Source organism: Leptosomus discolor, chromosome 4 (genome assembly GCF_034619465.1).
Source record: "Leptosomus discolor isolate bLepDis1 chromosome 4, bLepDis1.hap2, whole genome shotgun sequence".
In the NCBI taxonomy this organism is placed as follows: Eukaryota; Metazoa; Chordata; class Aves; order Leptosomiformes; family Leptosomidae; genus Leptosomus; species Leptosomus discolor.
In genome coordinates this window covers 47,355,987-47,363,616 of record NC_141394.1, presented here as the reverse complement: position 1 = coordinate 47,363,616, position 7,630 = coordinate 47,355,987, and positions in this window count along the sequence as shown.

Sequence of the window (7,630 nt, the reverse complement as noted above, 5' to 3'; positions counted from 1 at the left end):
TGATATTTGTTTAAGCTGTTCTTTGTATACTGATTTAGCGACTGAATTTCTGTACTTTGTCTGCTCATCTGTACCAGACAGTGCTTGTTCCTCTTACACAGAAATATATTCACTGAAAATTAAAAGAATTGCATCTTGTTTTCAGTGGCTGTGCAGAATGTGATTGCTGTCTCTGTAAAACTGTATGTGTATTTTCCAAACTATGATAAGAGGTGTCATCTTGTGGTCACAAAACTCACATCTATTTGATCTCTGTGGAAGCACATCTGTGCAAAGTGTTGAGAGAAATGCCGATGACATGCCTATTTGTGCAGTCAGGTCACTAAGCATACTAAATCCGTAACCTTAGAAGCATGAACAAACCTCTAGCTCAGTGAGCATTTCTGTTGTTGGAGACAGTTCACGTGTTGTGCCACTTGGTAGGGATGGCCTGGTGTCCTGGAGCGTGCTGTGATTTGCCCGCTGCTGAACTCTGTCAATAGTTTCTGAAATGGTATGTAATTGCTTCCTTTGTGGTCCTGCCACCTACTTCAGGACTGACACAGAGCCAAATCCAGAAAATGCCAAGGTCAGTGGCACAGTATAGATGGTCAGCTCTTGGATGAAAGTATCGATGCTCTTGAACTCTACTACGGCTTTATTTTTGAAGTCTGGCTTCCCAACAGTAGCAGATGGGTGTCTGTAGATTCTAAGCATTTCTGGGCCATACCTCCTCCACTGCGTGCAGTGAATGAGGCAGGAGCGCAGACTGAACACAACTGGTCTGTTACAGGGTGAGATAGGGTGAATGTTACTGCACAAATATTGGTGAAAGAATTGTTGTTTCTCATTTACTTTTCAACTGTGATGAAAGAGGGGGTTTATGCTTTTATGTGGTTTCAGATGCGGAATGATCGATGGTGGTTTGAGAGCTTGAAGATGTACACAGAGACCTTTGCTGAGGTTTGGGCCACCTTTGTGCTGTATTTTTTTGAAATGGTTAATCAACATGGAAGTGTTGCTTACATGAAGCCAGGGAAGTGGTGTATCGGTTGTCGTTTGGAAGATGGCAAACACCTGACTCCTGACAGTCAGCAGCAGCTGCTTGGATTAGTCTCAGCAGATCCCAAGGGATCAGCTGTTTGAGTGGTGTGCTTGGAGCTTAAGGCAGGCATGTACACGCAGGTAATCCCCCAACTGGTGCACCAGGATGATGGCACTCGTAACTCCATCCTTTACGGGGCAAATATAATGAAGTTTTGCTTTAATAAGAGGAATTGTTTTGCTTTTTCTTGCATGCCATCGTGGACTACTGTGCCAGATTACCACCTTCAGTTGTGGATAGCCTGGTTGGATGCTTGTTGCCTCAATATTTAAATCTTGGTATCGGGTAGAAATACTCTTCATAGATAAGCACCAGTACAGCTGGAGTGAGAAAACTCAGCTTCCCGTTACCTTGCTCTTCACCCTCAATACCTGGTAGTAGAGTCTGTCCTTTTCTGGGTTTTTTGTACCTATATACAAGTAGCTTTGCTGCCAGGAACTGATTAATGTCTATGTTATCGAAATACTGTGGCTATGGATCCCTTCTGGGAAGGGTCAGTGCCAGTGACCAGTTTCCCCATAGAATCTGGCTGCTTGTTGGTCCTTGAGGTAGCTAGAGGTGGGACTCTTCCAGGTAGCAAGAAACAGTGTATGGCAGTAGGCCCATGAGATTTTGATGTGGATGGCGTCACTTACGCTTGTAGAGATGGAGGGCCTCATGAAGGAAATCCTTCCAGAAGCTGTTGATACTTTTATTAAACAACTTAATGATTCATTGTCTTTGATTTTGATTGTAAGCTGCTTCAGTTCCCCCTGGGTTTGGAGGGTTTGCTGGTTGTTTTCTTGGGATTCTCAGCAGTGAGTGGGTAGCCATGGCCTCTTTAGACAGGCCTGGTGGGCATCATCACTCCCATCATCTAACCTCAGTAGTCTCTGACCCAGCCTTTCTGCTCATGAGGTCGCAAGATGGCCTTCACTGAAGAACAAACATTTAATGTGTGTATACGAGTGAAGTCCTGGAGCTACAGGTTCATGCCTCTTGGCATAGTCTGTTGCAGCTTTTTATAGTGGGGGAATGGCTTCTTTTTGGTTCAAGAGGAACTACATTTTCTTTCTTTCTCTTTTTTTCTTTTTTTTTCCCCTCTCCCTTGTACATTAACTTGAAAGCCTTTGCCCTGCAGTCATCTAGGGTTCTGTGGTGGTCATGTGCTTTCGTTTGCACTAACAGATGATGGCAATTGACTCTGTTCCAGGACTTTCTAGTGCTCGTTTGCTGAACTGAATCCTTGCTTGAAACAGCTATGAGACTCAGGGCTTTCTGTTGGAATCCTTTTAAAAGAACTTCAGAGTACTTTGGAGCATCTCCAGTGGGCCTGCCTCTGTTTGGAGACAGAACTGCTGTTCTGAGGACTAGCTTGTTGTAGGTTTGAGAGTTACTGAACTTGCAGCATACAGGGAAAATCTTTTCCTTTGTGTCCAGCAGAGAGAACCAGGGCAAAAAGCAAACCAAGAAACAAAGAAAACAAACAAACAAAAAAAAAAACCCACCAGAGGGAAAAGGGCAGCAGCGGCTGTGTATATTGACCCCATAGATTTGAAGTAGCAGGTCTTCCTTCCTCTTTGCTAGCTAGGAGAGAGAAAAAGACAGTGAAAGGCATCAGAGAGCCAGCTGAGAATCAGGTGAACAAGTGGTTTTAGATGCATTAGAAATGATGGTAATTCTGATCTGAGCTTGAATTAGGTCCTGTCAGATCTGGTCTGTGAGGGACAAATGGTGGTTCCAAGGCCTGTTCAGATTATATGGTTCAGGCACAGGTCTACTACTGTCTCATGAGCCAACAATAAGAAGTTTGTCATGAATCAGCAGTAGATACTTATGTGGGTTGTATTCTGAGCAAAGGGGTTCACCCCCATGTACTTCTGTCTAGGTGGCTGATCAGCAGCAACATGGTTACCTGTAACCAGACAGAGCCAGATTTTTCTTGGAGGTGCACCATGAAAGGACAGAAGCTAATAGTTGCAAGATGTAACATGGGAGATTCTGATTAAAGAAAAGAAAGCTCACAATAAGGGTTGTTAAGTACTGGAGCAAGTGTCCACATAAGAAGTGAAGTGTTTGTCCTTGGAGTTTTTGAAGACTTGGTTGGACACGGCCCTGAGCAAAACTACATCCAACTTTGAAGCTGACCCTGCTTTGATCAGTGGGCTGGACTGAATGATGTCCAGAGGATCCCTTCCAACCTAAATTTTCTATGAGTCTAATTTCAGCTCCTTTCCTGGTTTGTGGTGTTTTTCGGAGTAACTTGCCTGTGCCTCAACCAGCCCTTTCACGTCAGGGTGTAGGAACAGGTCCAGTGCAGGATGTATAGCTGTGTCGGGGAGCAAAGCTTGGATAGATTTGTCGTGTTGGGGTTTATTCTGAGCTGGGGTTGAGGCCTTGTGCTTTGTAGATTAGTTATGAACCCATCATGGTTTGTATCGGGGAAACTGGTGCCCGAGTTTGTAGAGCACCTGGTGTGCAGAACAGCCATAGCAGATATTGCACTCTAAGCTTGGAAAATTAGAGTACCTGCTAAACAGGACGGCTGTTTCATTCATTGGGGGGGTTTCCCTTAAGGAAAGTAATTCCCTGAGAAGTATATTTCCTCCTTTGCATGCTCTGTTGTTTCTCAGTGGCAAAAATTAAAGCTTTAATTAAAGAGGGCGTAGATAAGGCTGAGTATGCATCATTTGTCACATGGCTGGAAGCAGCTGCAGTAGCTGATCTTTGCCACTGTTGATTGTATAGGAGAACAAACTAATTTTGGGGTTACTTTATTTCACAGGTTTTAAGAGTTATGTTTCCGTGTGTTTCCCCTCTTTTAAACTGAACAAACCCTCAGGAGTTGGAGTTTTCCAGTTGTCTTAAAATTTTTATTACTCACTTCTAGACATTTTCAAAATTATGTTTTGGGTTTTTTTTAACACCTCGACCAAAAATTAGGAAAGGAGGGGGAGAGAAAGAGGGAGATGGGGTTTGAATTAGAATGTTTTTACATGGTAACTTGTTTAACGATTGTTATTTTTGAAAATGCTAATCAGATTATATGTTTGCATTTTCACCTCTCGCTGCTCACTGCCAAATCACCTCTTGGTTTAAGGGGGCCGGATCCCTGACAGAGGGGCAATAATGAGTACATAGTCAGAGGATTTTGGAGTGTTCTATCTGCCATCGATAGTCTAAATGTTATAATTAAAACACTTTAACCTTCCAGCCACTTAGCTCTCAAAGACTTATTTCTGCTTTCTGAGATGAAGAGGATGGGCCCCTGTTCTGAAGAGGTAGAAATTTCTAGTTGAAAGGAGAGGTGCTGTGTGAGAGCACTAATTGTATGGGCTGAGAGAAGGTTGCCTGTTTGGTTACTTTTTCAGTATCAATTATACTTACAAAGCAAAATTAATAACCATCAACCAGAAGGTGCCTTATTGAAGCCAAATACAACATTATTATTGCTTCTGGTACTTTACATATCTGTTTGTTAATACATCCTGAGATGATGTGTGTTCCTTTTTGTTGCAGGAAACGTATTGTTGACTCATCTTGAGTGTACTATAGCTGTGCTGTATTATGGCCTTTGTGGTGATGCACAGTATGCAGGCAGTAATGTCAGAAATTTCTGTGAGGCCACAGGATGGTTAAGGGGCTTATTTTTCACTTTGTTAAATACCAGAATCTTAAGATGTCCTGAAAGCACTTAGGGCCTTCAGAGGATGTATAGCATGCAAATTCAGAGTGTGGTGTTCTGTCTGCTAGGAATTTGTATGTTACTAGAATGGAAAAAAAAAAAAAGTGCTTTCCTCTTATGAACCATCCTCTTCCTCAGTTATAAAATAGAATGCTTGAAAGAAAGTTGATCACTGCTTGTACTTTTAATGTTGAGTTTTTTCTTTTTCTTTTTTTTTTTTTTCTGTGATGTATTTCAGTACTCTCTGATGCATGCATTTCAGACTGTCTGCATTTTAAAAAGTGAAAGATTGGATAACTTTAAGGTTTAACCCTTTAACTTTAAGGTTAAAATACCTTGAGTCTTTCACTAGGTACTTCAGGCCCTTCATAAGTGTTAGTTCCTAACATTCAGAAGATGTTATCAAAAGGCAGTATATGTTCAAACACAAAACCACATCTAAATCTGTATCCTCACTGTATTACTTTCTTATACAATGGTAGGATAGTATATAAAAACTTTATATTGCAGCCGTGCCTAAAGGCCTGCTATTAGGCATTACCTGCAAAAATATTTCCTGCTGTAGCTGGCAGGGTGTGAATAAGGTCTTGATCTTTGTTTAACATGGAGGAGGATGTAAAAATGTTGCTTGTCCTTTGACCAGTGCAACAGCAGGCAGTGGTTGGCCTGTACAGGAGCTGAGCAGTCTTTGCTCTTGCAGTGGTTGGCTGGTGCGAACACAGATGTGGCCAGATAGGTAGTCAGTTGCTCAGTGCATCAACCTCTTGATGAGAAAGTGTGTGTCCCTACTGCCCTGACAGCCAAACTGTATGTGCTACTTGGCTGGTTGGCTACTGCTTTCTGATCTTAAATGGGTCAAGCTTGGTGTTTAGATGTGAAGGGATGAAAAGTGGTATAAACCAGGAGAACCTGCAGGGATGAAGAGACAAAGACACATGGGTGTGCTTGGCTGGTGTAATGGGTGGGTGTTGCAGTTACAGCATAGTTACAGTTTTCTTGGGATTTCAGAATAACACCTGTTGATTCTGGTTTTTAACAATTGATAATGTATCAGAACTCTGTACCTCTCACAGAAATAGAAACACACTCTGCCTTGTATATAAAGGGGTGTCAGGGTCTCTGTGTGTGTATACACAGCCAATTTATTAATTTAAGCGTCGTTTATCAGCTAAATTGCTTCTTCTGTATTGCTGCTTGTTGGCAAATTCCAGCTCCCTTAAAGACATTCTAGATGCACGAGGGGAATAGGAGTCAAGAATACCATATCTTCGTCTGTTTCCTCTTGTTTGTTTTTAATGGAAACTACAAAAATAATTAATGTTTAGTTTGTGAATGATTAAGAGTGTCAGTGAGAGAATTGACCAACACAGCATGTCTGTTTTCCATTAAGATGAAGGCTAAAGTCACTAAGGGGATGGTGCCAGAAAAGTGGAAGGAGTGTTTGGCAATGAAATGAGTGGTGTTACAGCTGCTGCTCCTTGGGCAGTCAGTCTGCTAAACTGCATTTCTTCTGTAACAGTGGTTGCTGTCCATGAACGAGTTATGGCTCGGTCTGCATGACGAACACTGTCAGGTAACCTGTTCCTGAGTCATGCAGAGAGGGAAGGTGTGTGCTCCTTGGCTGGTGCTAATGGTGGAAAGGACAGTGTCCTTGCTATCTCTTATCGCCTTTTGCAACCTCTACGCTGTGCTTTTCACTGTTTTGAGTTAAATCCCATCTTCATTTGAAAGATTCTGTTCAGAAAAGAGAGGTCTTGGAAGTCGTGGCGTGACCACATATTATATTATAGCCAATGAGATACTGTTAGCCTCCTTTGCAGGAGCAGCATTACATAAACTAAAAATACGTGGATGTGTGTATTGCACTCAACAAAACCTTGTATTTCAAGCAGTACTGGTTGGTCTGCATCCACCTGCAAGCCTGGTTTTTGCCTTATCCCCTTATGCTCTTACATGTACAACAGTGCTAACAGTGCATCAAACCTATGTGTTTGATGAGACAAGTGAAATACACCACATGCTTACTTTTACCAGTCAGTCATAATCTGTGTGAAGCTACAAACTGGTGAGATGCTATTGCATTAAGTAATAAAAACCTTGCATCATGGAGAAGGAAAGTTTTTGTTTGGATTTTAACAATGTACTTCCTATATTCATTTTCTTCTTAGAATTGACTTTGCCCGAGTTGCTAAATAAATAATTAATGACTTACAGTCTGCAGGTAATGCCAAAAAATTCTGCTTGGTTCCCTTCTGGTTTAGGTTACACGAGGTAGACAATTAAATGTAAATAATGTGTTACTCTTCTGAATCTTTTTTCTATTGTGCATGTTTTGAGATTTTAAAATTCATTCTTCTTTTAGGAAGGTGCTCTAGGAAAACTTCCAAGAATTCACAGGACAGTTGGGCATTGCAGTCAATACAAGCTGCCTGAAGCCAAGGATCACAAGAAGTGACACGAATATGAAAAATTTCCAAATTCCATGTAGCATTTCAAATTAGGAGTTCCCAGGTGTATTATTCCTTTGTTGTGTTGCTCTTGGAGGATCTAGGTACTTTAAAGAGTTTTTCTTTGTGGTACCAAAGTTGACCTCTGCTTCCGTTGTATAATAGCATTTTCAGCTTTATACAACACCTTAAGTCTCTTTTCAGTTCTTTGGCTTTGTGAATCTTAAAACCACGGAAGATTCCACACCTTTTGCTTTTAAGGTTTATGTTGTGCTTTTTGTATTCAGGGTGTGTATTTCAAATCCCTCTAAAACTATTATTTGAGAAGTGGCAAGATAACTGAGTGACATAGACCTTTAAGATTTCGTGTTTTGAAGTAATTTTAGCTAGAAGCTTTCTTGGGAGTAGTCTTGCAGTTTGAAGGCAAGTTTGGGA